Below are 11,358 nucleotides of genomic sequence, written 5' to 3' on the forward strand. Positions count from 1 at the left end.
ATTATAGACTGCAGTCACCTTAAAAGCTATCGACCATACACATCATATAGCAGTAAAAGTGGGCTAGATTTCCATACATCGACAATATACAACCTCCTGCTGAAAACAGTGATTCCATATGTCAAACACTGACAACCCTGTTATAAAACTTTGAGTTCCATAAACTAAATTTTATAGAATGCCCTAGAAGTATATAATATTTTGATACTGAAATTAGTAATGGTGCTCTCTTCTGTATTTTAGCTATTTCTGAACATCTAAAGGAAAGTGTGCATTGTTGGACAGTGTGTTTTGTTAAATCTTACTTTTTGATAAGGCCTGGGCAAAAAGTTGGCCCATTCATACTGTAGCTTTAAATAGTAAGTGGGACTGTCTGCCCTCTAAGATAAAGAGAAAAACAATTTGCACTTTAAAACAGATTATGGACCTAAAGAAAAAAAAGTGTATCTAAATTTAATTACAAAAAATTGTCTTTCTGGCATGCCCCTTTCCCTTGTCTTCAGGGAGGTTTGTGCGTTTGTTTTTTGGTTTTGGTTGTTTGTTGGTTTTTTTAAAGTCTGAATAGATGAACTTTAAAACAAAATCAAGAGTTTCTGTGTGTAAAAAAAAATGACATTATTTGAACATAGTCATACTCTACTGTTTTTCCTCTATCCTACAATAACCTTGTGATTATAAATTTCCAGTAAAAGAAAAACAAAAAGCAAAAAACTTCCTTTTTAAGCTCAGAATACTGTGCCAATTTTTGTAGAAAAAAAGACAATGTAATGTTGTAGGAAACTGTCTCTAGTTGAAAATTCAGTCATACTCATGACAATATAGCATAAGGTTAAAAGCTTATTTGAGAGCACTCTGCAGGGTTAAAATCACAGCACCAAAAATAATAATAAAAGCAAGGATTGCAGAACTGCACAGTTCCTGCCAAACAAACAAAACATTGCTTATTTCCATGTTTCAGGTGGCACTGATACAGCCTGATACCCTTTGGACTACATTATATTTACATTTCCATCTTCATGTTCAGGTTTCATTATTATATAAAACACAGTCTGACTATATATATTGCTTTAAAGCAATAGTTTTCATAGTTTTGTCAGTGTGGCATTAAGCACACCAAAATATGTGTTAAAATCTTGACTCCTACTGTAATCTAAACCCATTTTACAGCAAGCAGCTCCTGCCAACCTATGAGATATTCTGCCCACAGCTTCCCCCATTTTATGAAACACAGACTCCCTCGGAGTTATGAATTCAGGACTAACACAGAGCCAGTAGCCTATCTTGCACATGTCAAGATACTGTCATTCAGCTGACTGGTGGCCTCTTGACTCCTTGACTTTCAGAAATTTTGAACCAGCTATTGTGATAATGCATGAAGGAGCCCAGATGGAAAAACACATAGGTCTAGACACGCAGGTGAGACTTTGTGCAGTGGTCTTGGTCAAGTCCAATTGGCAGTCCAATTCAGAGGTCTTGAATTCCGTAAGAACAAATTAAAGGAGCGTTTTGTGTCTAACAGTGAGTTGGGCCAGGCAGGAAAGCACAAGAAAATGAAACTCTTGTGGTTAAACAGTCCTTAACTATGTAAACACAAAAATCAAAATCATGGTAAAGGTAACATAAGAAAACTGACATTATCATTGTATTTTCAATACTAACATCTATGATTTTATAACAAAAGACGTGTACATACATGTATACCTCTGACTATATTTATATATAGGCACATGTATATATACATCAGCACTATCCGAAAGATGTCAAAATGAACACAGATTAAAGCTAAAAGATTCATTCTGATATGAAGCATCTGAGATGGCTGGTAAGCCTTATTTATACATTTCCTATAGGTTTATATATTTAAAGAAACATCAAAAGTTTTTAACAAGAAAATTTTATTTTCACAGACAGAGTATACTGTTGTGATTGCATTAGAACAGCTGTACAGTATAACTTCTCTGCTTGCTGACAATGGGTTTTGCTATATTAATTAAGTAAGTAATGTGTCTGTGATCTTTATTCATTAAAATTAATGCAATAATATCTATGTTGAAGGTTCATATTGGACTCAACCTGGCAAGCCAAATGAAATGGCTTCAGAGGAGTTACTCTAAGCTTATTCTTGATGCAACACAGAGCACTGACAGGAGTTTCTGTGTGAAATCAGTTTACCCTTGCTTAACTTAATACTCCTCCCCATCAGCAAACACGAGTATCTTTGAAGCACACAAAGATGTCTTGTATTAAACAAAGCTACAGAGACCACAAGTCTCCAGGTGACAGGTCACGCCGGGCATGGAGCCCGCTGGCCGGGTGTATTCCTGCGGCCAGCTGTGACAGGGGAAACGCTGCCGGCGTCACTGCTGAGCTCTGTGGACCGACCGCGAGCAAAAGCCTTCATCTGGAATTAGCCCAAAGGATGGCACTGCGCACGGCTTGCCATTTCTAGTAACGAGACTTGAAACAAATGGCAAAGGGTTTGTGTATGGAACCCGAGATCCCCTGGTCTCTGGGAATATCTCCCGGCGAAACAGGAACTGCCTTGCTTCAGCCTTCCCTTCGGAAAAGCTGCTCTTCACAAAGGCAGTGTTGGTGAGCATACCACAGGTGATGCCCCTGCACTGACAGGCACATGCACTGCATGAAACAAGATTCTTGCTGCTAATAAGATTCCCAAATCTAATTCACTACACACAGAGACCAACAGCAGTCTTTCCCACAACTCCCCAGCTACTGGATTAAGATTTGATGAATAGCAGCAAACATGGGGTCAAAGTTCAGCATCAAAACCAGAAAAAACTAGTACTATTAATATTTTTGTTCCGTTAACTAGGTGGGTTACACCTGAACCCTGGCAAAATGATAAAACATGAAGGTACCTTTGATTCATGCCCATCCAAATTTTATATACAATTAATTCAAACAACATGGAAAAAGAAGAAGATGAATAGTCAGGTAACCTTACACTAAAAAGACTGATTAGAATTGAAGAATCAAGCAGCTGACCCAGCCACCCCCGGTAGTATGACTCACGGTACTATTTTCATATTTGTATTATTTAGTACATAAAAAACTTAGCTGAGAGTCCTGTTCTGCTAAGAAACTGCATTAGATACTCTGAAATTATCATCCCTGATTAATTTTATACAGAAAAGAAAATGTTTTCATTAAAATTTTATATGTTAAATGTCATCTTTTGATTAAATCCTCCCAAAATCTAAGTACTAAATGTAAAAAAAGTATGAAAAGACCCATCCTCTAACCTACACAGAAATTACTTTTTTTCCTGAGGAAAGCAAATACTTTTCATGATTTTCAAGGGCTGGCAGAACTGAATGTCCAATGAGGTAGGGAGAAGAAATTTGCATTAACTCTTTCTCTAACCCTACTCCACATATAATAAAATAGAAATCTTAAACAAAGTGTTTGCATTATAAATAGATGGAACACTTCAAAAGACAAGAGGGCAGGAGGTGGTTTTTATCTTCCAGTGTTTAGAGGCAGGAAACCGAAGGATGGATAAATTTAGTCAAGTTTTACAGTGAAGAAATATTTGGAACTAGTGAAAGGAACTGATTTCAGGCCTTGCAGGTCCAATACCTTCAAATTATATTTATTAAATATCAATATTTCTGGCAAAGTAGTACCATAAAACAGTAACTGGAATTAAATGCCGCTCATCTGTAATTTTATTCCTATTTGTCTCATGCTGAAGTATTCAAAATTCATTGCTAAGGACTTGCTTCTTTGTCCCTGTGAGGAATATTCAGAAAGGTAAAAAATCTACAGTGATACCACAGATCCTAAAGTTAGTGTCTGGCTTTCAGTTGCCCCTGGAAGCACATCTCCCTTCAGTAATGACAGGGAGGGCTTCATGCTCTATGAAACTTTGTGGAAACCCGTCTTCCTCTTACCTACCCTAATTATTTCTATCTTTGTTCCCAACTTGCAAAACTATTTTTACGATGGCAAAGAAATAAGGAACATGCATTACATTAGCTAATATGGAAGTCTTAAGCATTGAGTGCTACTACAAAGAGACACAATCCAGGGAAAACACTAATTAAGGAAGGTCCCTTGTAAATGAACAGCCATAGATGTACAGTGTCTGCCCATTGAGCCATGTGGTTGTCCTTTAATAGAATATGCATTATAAAGCACTAATAAGGCAACAGGAAAAAGGATATGTTAAACTAACTAAAGATTAAAATATATCTATAATTGGATTAATCTGTCAAATTTTTAGAAATAACTAGCTCAGGAATACTGCATATATATTTTACTGCTTATATTTACAGGGCTCTATGAGTTTCCCATCATAGCAACTGCAAGTACCAGAGACAGCCTAACAACTTCTTAAGAATCTAGGCATCTCTTTCTATGAAGAAACAATACATGAGTGTTGCTTACCTTTTACTGATGGAAACTGATGAGCCTGACTATGCTGTCAAAAACATAGTGAAGCTTTATTGAATTCTATTGAAGTTTACAAGATTTTCTTTTTCCAATCAATGTTAACCTATTAAAGATAAGAAGCAGCATATTTTATATTTTTATTTTCACAGAAACTAACAAAAATCAGGAAATTAGATGATTAAAGCTGGAGACTGATCCAAAACCTGCTGAGTGCAGTGAGCATCCTTCCATTTCCTTCAGTGGGTTTTGGATCAGGACTTTGGTAATGAGGATTTAAAACAGCCAAATTAGGTTGCCCAGCCAGCATTAATAAAGTCTTTATTAAACAGTCCTATAACTGCCAGATACGTAGACTGAATAGGCAGTGAAGAACTATGGTCACAGGAACACACTTACAGACCATCTAGTCAGACAGCAGACTTCCAAGGGAAGCCAGCAGCAAATCCTCTGGAAGCATCTTTAACACTTTAGAAATCACAGACACACACATACATTGATTACGCTGTAACTGGAAGTTAGCAGGTGGTCCTTGGGGTACACAAGGTGATAGCATTCTATTCTACCTATACACAGGCTGTTAATCGTCTTATCTAGCTATCTACTACAATGTAAATTTTTAAAATTTTGCTTTTATTCATGGACCTACTCAAGCTATCCTATTCTACTGGACCTTTTCCTTCACTGTATTTTTCTCTGTAAAAGACAAAGAATTTTAATGAACTATGTAAAGGAGTGCTTTCCTCCACCCATTTTTAGATTTGTCACAATTAAATTTTATTGGTCATCATGGAAACAGTATTTAAGACAACCCAAAGTATCTTTTAACAGCCTTCAATATTCCCCACTGCATTCCCTGTTCTCCCATACCATATCTTCCTCTTTTTTTCTGAATAACACAAAGCCTTAATCTCTTTCTTCAGATGGGAATCTTTTCATGTAGAAGTCTTTTCTTTTTGCTGTCATTCTCTGGTCCTTCCTTCCTTCCTGAATAGATTTCTGGATAAGAAGTGACCGAAGGCAGACACATTATTCATACTGAATATGAGAGTTATCAGTTGGTAAGGCAAATGTTACACAAAAAATACTAAACAAAGTTTTACATTCCTTTATAATATATATATAGCTTTCTTCTGATACGAACTGAGCAAATACTCCAATCGATCCTTTCCATAATAACGGACAAAAGGTTTTTGATAGTATCTGTTGTTCTGCTGGAGAGGTATCCAAGAAACATTCAGATCGTACCTTCCAAAGCATTACATATATATTTGTAAAATTACAGATAACACCATACAGCCCTGACCAGTGATCTTTGATAATCCTTTTGAAGTATGTTTCTGTTTTGGCATTCCAAAATAAATTTGTATTGTTGTCAAATAAGCTGCCTTTACAGATCATTAAAAACTATACTAATACTAAATCAACCCACAAAAACAGCTACCATTTCATGGTATGTTTTAATGGTGTTATGCTTCCTACATTTAGCAGAAGAAATAATTAGAGTATTTTCTCATTATGGCTTATTCTCAGTATTCCTCTGTGCATGTATGTGAGCAAATGCATATGTATGGTAGTAAATGCATTTGTATGCATATGCATAAATAGGCGTATGTATTTGTGCATGTGTATGTGGACATAACTAAATATATATATATGTACAGAGAAACAGTGCTCGTCAGTGAAACTGACTTAACATGGCTGCAAGCACACCAACTTTAGCTATGGGACCCTACAGAGAACTGTCTAGTAGAAAGTTCACAGGCCTTTTCTGTTTCATAGGAGGTGCTGAATAAAACAAACTCATTTGTAATAAATATGCAGATCTTATAGACTGATTCATAGACATACATATCTCCATCATGCACACAAGTCGCTGAAAAAGAAAATGCCGTGCATTTCCAGTTACATTATTCTAAAATGAGCACAGGTAAGATATCCTGGGGGTGGGGGGTGGAGTGTTAATCTGGGAGAATACAGCCAGAAAGCATTGAAGAAAAGTCGAGGATGCAGGAATGCCAAGGTGCTATATGGTAACAGCTGTGCTCTGCCATCCTGAAATTCTGTGCACTGAACAGCAACCTGACAGACACCGGGCTAAAATTTTTGCCAGGGATCAGTGCCACACAAAAGCATCGCGGCCAAACATATCCCTTTGCAGACACAGTGGCTCCATCCCAAGGTTTCCATCATACCAACAGATCTTTCTGTACAACTATCCTTGAGGCATATGATCCACTGAGCTCAGAGTCAAATCCAGTACATATGTGCTGCCAAATGGATGTAGGCAGGGACAAATGTACATGCAGGTCCCTTACACTGCTCAGGCACAGTGATTTTCAGTCTGAGGCAACTGGGCTGGGAACCCAGACAGGTCACTGCCGGTTAAACTCACTCCTAACCTTACCAGCAGTGTCTCCCTGTGCATTACAATGATGCACGTTACTATGACGTCATTTTCCTTGCAACAGTCAACTTTTGGCTAGATTGAGTTTACTGAAATTGTTACTGACAGTCCAAGCACGCATTATTAAGTGCAAATTAATATAGGTGAAACAGATAGTGAGGTCTTACACGGCAGTTGCACTAACTTTGTAAAAGGCAGTCTTGTAAAAGCGTTGTGAGATTTTTGCTGGAAATAGGCAATAGGAAATATTTCTCCTCACATGTTCCTGCCACTAATTTATTATCTTACGGAGAAGCACCTCAAGTTGCCTCAGCTGAGAGATCGCAGTCCCACTGTGTGCCTGGAAACAAGCATGAAAACAAAAAGGTGATAGCCCTCACACTGAAAAGTTTAAGAATTCCCAGAAAAGTTAGAGCAGTGGGAATTGTGACCTGCAGTAACTTTAAGCATCTGGGTCTTACTAATGAAAAACACGCAAAAGGAAGAACTATATCCCATCTCTGAAAAGAAAGGAGCTACACCACCACTGTCTGTATATTAATATGCGTTTCTTCCCCCTTTTTTAACCCATTCTGCCAGTCTCCATTTTATTCCTCTTTTACAATGCATTATTTACTGAGGACAGCTGTGAAGGACCAAAGAACACAAAACTCGCTGATACTGCTAGTCATCCATTCGCCAAGTAGTATTACCCCCTCTCTGCCTGCAGATTGTGTAGATTTCTGTAGATTGTATCGATCTTCTCAATGCATGAATTAGGTTTCTGTGTTTCTTTTCAGAAGCTACACTGAGTATTTCCTAAATCATGCCCAAAACTAAAAATAAAATGGAAACAGTATCTACTGTATTGGCAAAATCCTAAATGTTTTCAGTTTCTCCCTTTCTCCTTCTTCATCCCCAATCAAAAAATCTTTGTGGGCAATCACTGCAGTTGATGCTACAACCATTGAAGGACTATCATATGTCTGTATGCTGTTCTTACAAACATGAAATTTCTAAGCACAGAAAGCAGTAAGACTGATGTCCTTGGTTCGTTTGTTCAGACCTAGTTATTGAGGCATAAATAGTGTGCAGTACAACATCATGAAATGACCTAGGAGTGCCTATAACACACAGAGACAGTGAGACCTAGAAAAAACAGAGTACCCAACCTTAACACGGAGAACCAGCACCACCTGATTTCCTTGCCCTGGTCTTACATAGCTTTGGCAAATAATGAAGGATTTTCCCCTTTTGCAATAGATGGAGTTCCATACGTGACTCCCTTAGAGGAACAGACAAAGTTTGAATATTAACATTAAAAACCCACAACTTTCATCTGCATTCTTCCCTCCTCCCCTCCCTCCAAAAGAGTTTTCTTCCAAATGTGCATTAATTTTAAGCTATCACAAGTGAAATTCATTGCTGCATTTGATTTGGTTTTGTTTTAAGAACTGGAAAACAATATGAAAGTGCATGACAAATGACAGGTTAAATGATCCCCTCTGAGTCACTGAGGTCCATCATTTCATATTTAATAACATTTTACAATAAAAGAAGCATACACTGGAACTGATAAAGCATAATGGCTGCTTTGGTGCTGCTGTAGATGTGCATGTGAAGACTTAAAAGAAACACATGGATTACTGACCTGACAGGCCATGACGGTAATCCGAAACAGCTGTTATGGTCTCTGCTGTAAATTCTTACTTCATGGACCCCTGACACAATGGATGGCACCAAGATAGAGGTTTGTAATAGAAATGCTGACACAACCTTATCTATAGCTGTGCAAACGCTTGCTGCTACAGTTAAACTTTACAACTTGAGCACCACTAGATAAGTTGCTAGTTTTTAATCATATTAATCACAGCTTGGATGTTTCAATTGCCATATATTATCATGCAGTGTGACTATAAAAATAAGAATATTCCCAGCCACTGAAGACCATAGCTGTTATGAAACACAGAAGTATACCCAAACACTTCTCTGTAAGTGCACATACACTGAATGAAAACCCCAGTAAACTATCCATTTTTTGCTTTGTTTCCCAATACATGGGTTCAACATAATAGCCACAGAAGGTACTCTGAATACAAGAATATCACTGAACAGTAAAAAAACTTCACTAAGATCTGCCCCGTATGTTTCAAAATTTCCTGTCAGCAGTAAAATAAGTCTACCGTCTTCAGTGAAACCGACAGTAGGAAGCCTGCTCTTTCAGAGGGATGCACAGATTATTCTTCACGCACTGCTGTTTTCTTTAAAAGCTGGCTTTCCAGCACTAGTGAGGAGTGGGTGGCAAAACTCTCACTGCTTTCAGTGGTCTGAGATTTGGAGCCTGGGAATATTTTATGTAAATATTTCTCTTCACATTTTCTTTTCATTTGTCCGAGTGATTTACAGTTTTATTTCAGCAAGGAAAGTTTCCTCTCGAAGAAGCTATATTTGGTGCAAACTGAACAGATACTGCATTGGAGCTGAAACCCCTCTATTTTTACTGAATGGGTACAGCTAACTACAATTAAATTAATCTATAAATAAAACCTGGTTGCTTACTGCTCTCTGTTACCCTGAATTTGCAAATCCTCACATGCTGCATGCCAGTTTACATGCACCAAGTGATATATTCCCACACTGTCAATGCCTACTCTTTTACAGCACCTGTTTATTACACTTTCTGTAGACAACTGTGTTTTCCTTTAAGATGGGTGGTATAGGTATGTAGCCTATATAGGTATGTGTCACAAAAAGTCCTGTAAGGAATTAAATAGAAAGAGCATGCCTGTAATCATGTGTGGCAGAACAGAGTATGCCATGGACATTTCTGAAAATTGTTAAGAGCTGCAGCAATGCACGGGAGTTGCCATAGTGTTATTCTGACCCCTGAAGGATGGAAACAGAGTTAACTTCATATCCTTTTTTTCAAATTTACTCAGTATACTCTACGAATGTCAAACTCAAAACTACATTAGGAGGATTTATTAGTGCTTGCCCAGAATTATCCTCCAGAACTATGAAAATAGTAATGAATAATGGTGGACCGACTTTAAAATACTGATGTCTTCAGGGAAGCAGAGGAAAAAAAAATATTGTTCAGGATGGTTCCAATGGTAAAATTACTGTGAGTTTGATAGTGCATTAAGTCTAATAGGTACGTGAAGATCGTGTTTATCAAGAGATGTAAAAGCCACTCTGCCCTCACCTCTTCTTAACTGAAAAGTATTTTAGTGAAATTTTGCTAGAATAAATCCAGAGTGAAGTAGGGAAGGACATAGGCCAGTGATGATAAGATCACTTATTTCAGCTGAGTTAAGATTTCATCAGGCTTACATTTTTCAGAAACGCATCTGTTAGAGGTCTAGGGCCTCAGCAGTGCCTCTGCAAGCTTATCTGTCTTCCAGGAGTACTCTTTCCCTGCCTCCTCCCAAACAGATAGGAATAGTGATTTATGACTCTAAAATGGATATTAAATTATACCGTGATATACTCCTATCTTTGTGGACAATTTGTTAAACAAGTCCATCTGAGTTAAACCAATGGGACTCCTATCACACCTTTACTCTTCACCTACTCACTTCTGAGATGCCTGGATGTGTTAATGGACCACCTTTTAGGTTCCCTGTAAATGTAACAGGTAGGTTAGGCAGTTACAGCTGACAATACTTTCTTTCTAAAGTCAGTCACACTGTACGCCAAGACACTAAAGCAGCATCCTGCTAAAGCTGCGAGGCAGTCATTGCACACGCCGAGAGGCAACACTATCTATGTTAAGCGCTGCACATACTCGGGGTGAAACAGCTCCAGCTCTGCCTTGAGCGCTGGGAGAGGTCAGCAGAACGACATGCTCGGAGGTAGGCGACAGCGAAGAGGATCAATTTCAATTTCGGTTTTGTTCCTCCTCTGCTCGCTCAGCTGTTGCCATGCCCTGAAGTCCCAGGTTGCCGTGTGACCTTGCCGAGGAGCAGGCGGCCGGATCTGCTCAATGGGACCATTGTGCAGCCTTGCAGGGGCTCCTCTGGAGCCCTCTCCGCGGGTGTGGCTGAGCTAGCAGCTAGGCAGCCTCCTCCCTCACGAACTCCCTGTCCCGGGAAACTCGTCAGGAGCACGCTGATGCAAAAGGCAGCCTGCAAAAGGCAAACCCCTTGTCAGGAGCTGAGCAAGGATCTCCCCTCCTCTGCCCAGGTCTCCATCCCCCGCTGCCGGGAGCGCTACAAAGTTATCCCAAGTGATCGATACGCTACATGAGGATATTATTCGACTATCGGCGACTGATGGCACTGATGTAATCAAGTTACATAATCACCGTCTTTGCACAAATACATCCACATCTTCCTACAGACAGATCTGCATATCTTCTTCCATCCATTATGCATGAACCCACCAGCAGTACATAAGGGTATATATTTTTGCGCACACACTATAGAACTTTAGCATTGCAGTGCATTGCACTGCACAACGTCATCACTATCGATTCCCTCAACCTTCCCCCATTCTTTCTATCAGAATTGATTTTCCAAAGAAAGATTACCAATGTGCATTGCTTGGATCCCTTTAAA

The 11,358-nt window shown here is 38.7% G+C and overlaps 1 protein-coding gene across 1 annotated transcript in view; it reads right to left on the minus strand.

The window, feature by feature from the left end:
* Positions 1-11,358, minus strand: part of IL1RAPL1 (interleukin 1 receptor accessory protein like 1) — a 777,597-nt gene that overhangs the window by 749,032 nt on the left and 17,207 nt on the right. The gene's annotated exons all lie outside the window — the stretch shown is intronic.

This window comes from Falco punctatus (assembly GCF_963210335.1).
Source record: "Falco punctatus genome assembly, chromosome: 2".
Taxonomy (NCBI): Eukaryota; Metazoa; Chordata; class Aves; order Falconiformes; family Falconidae; genus Falco; species Falco punctatus.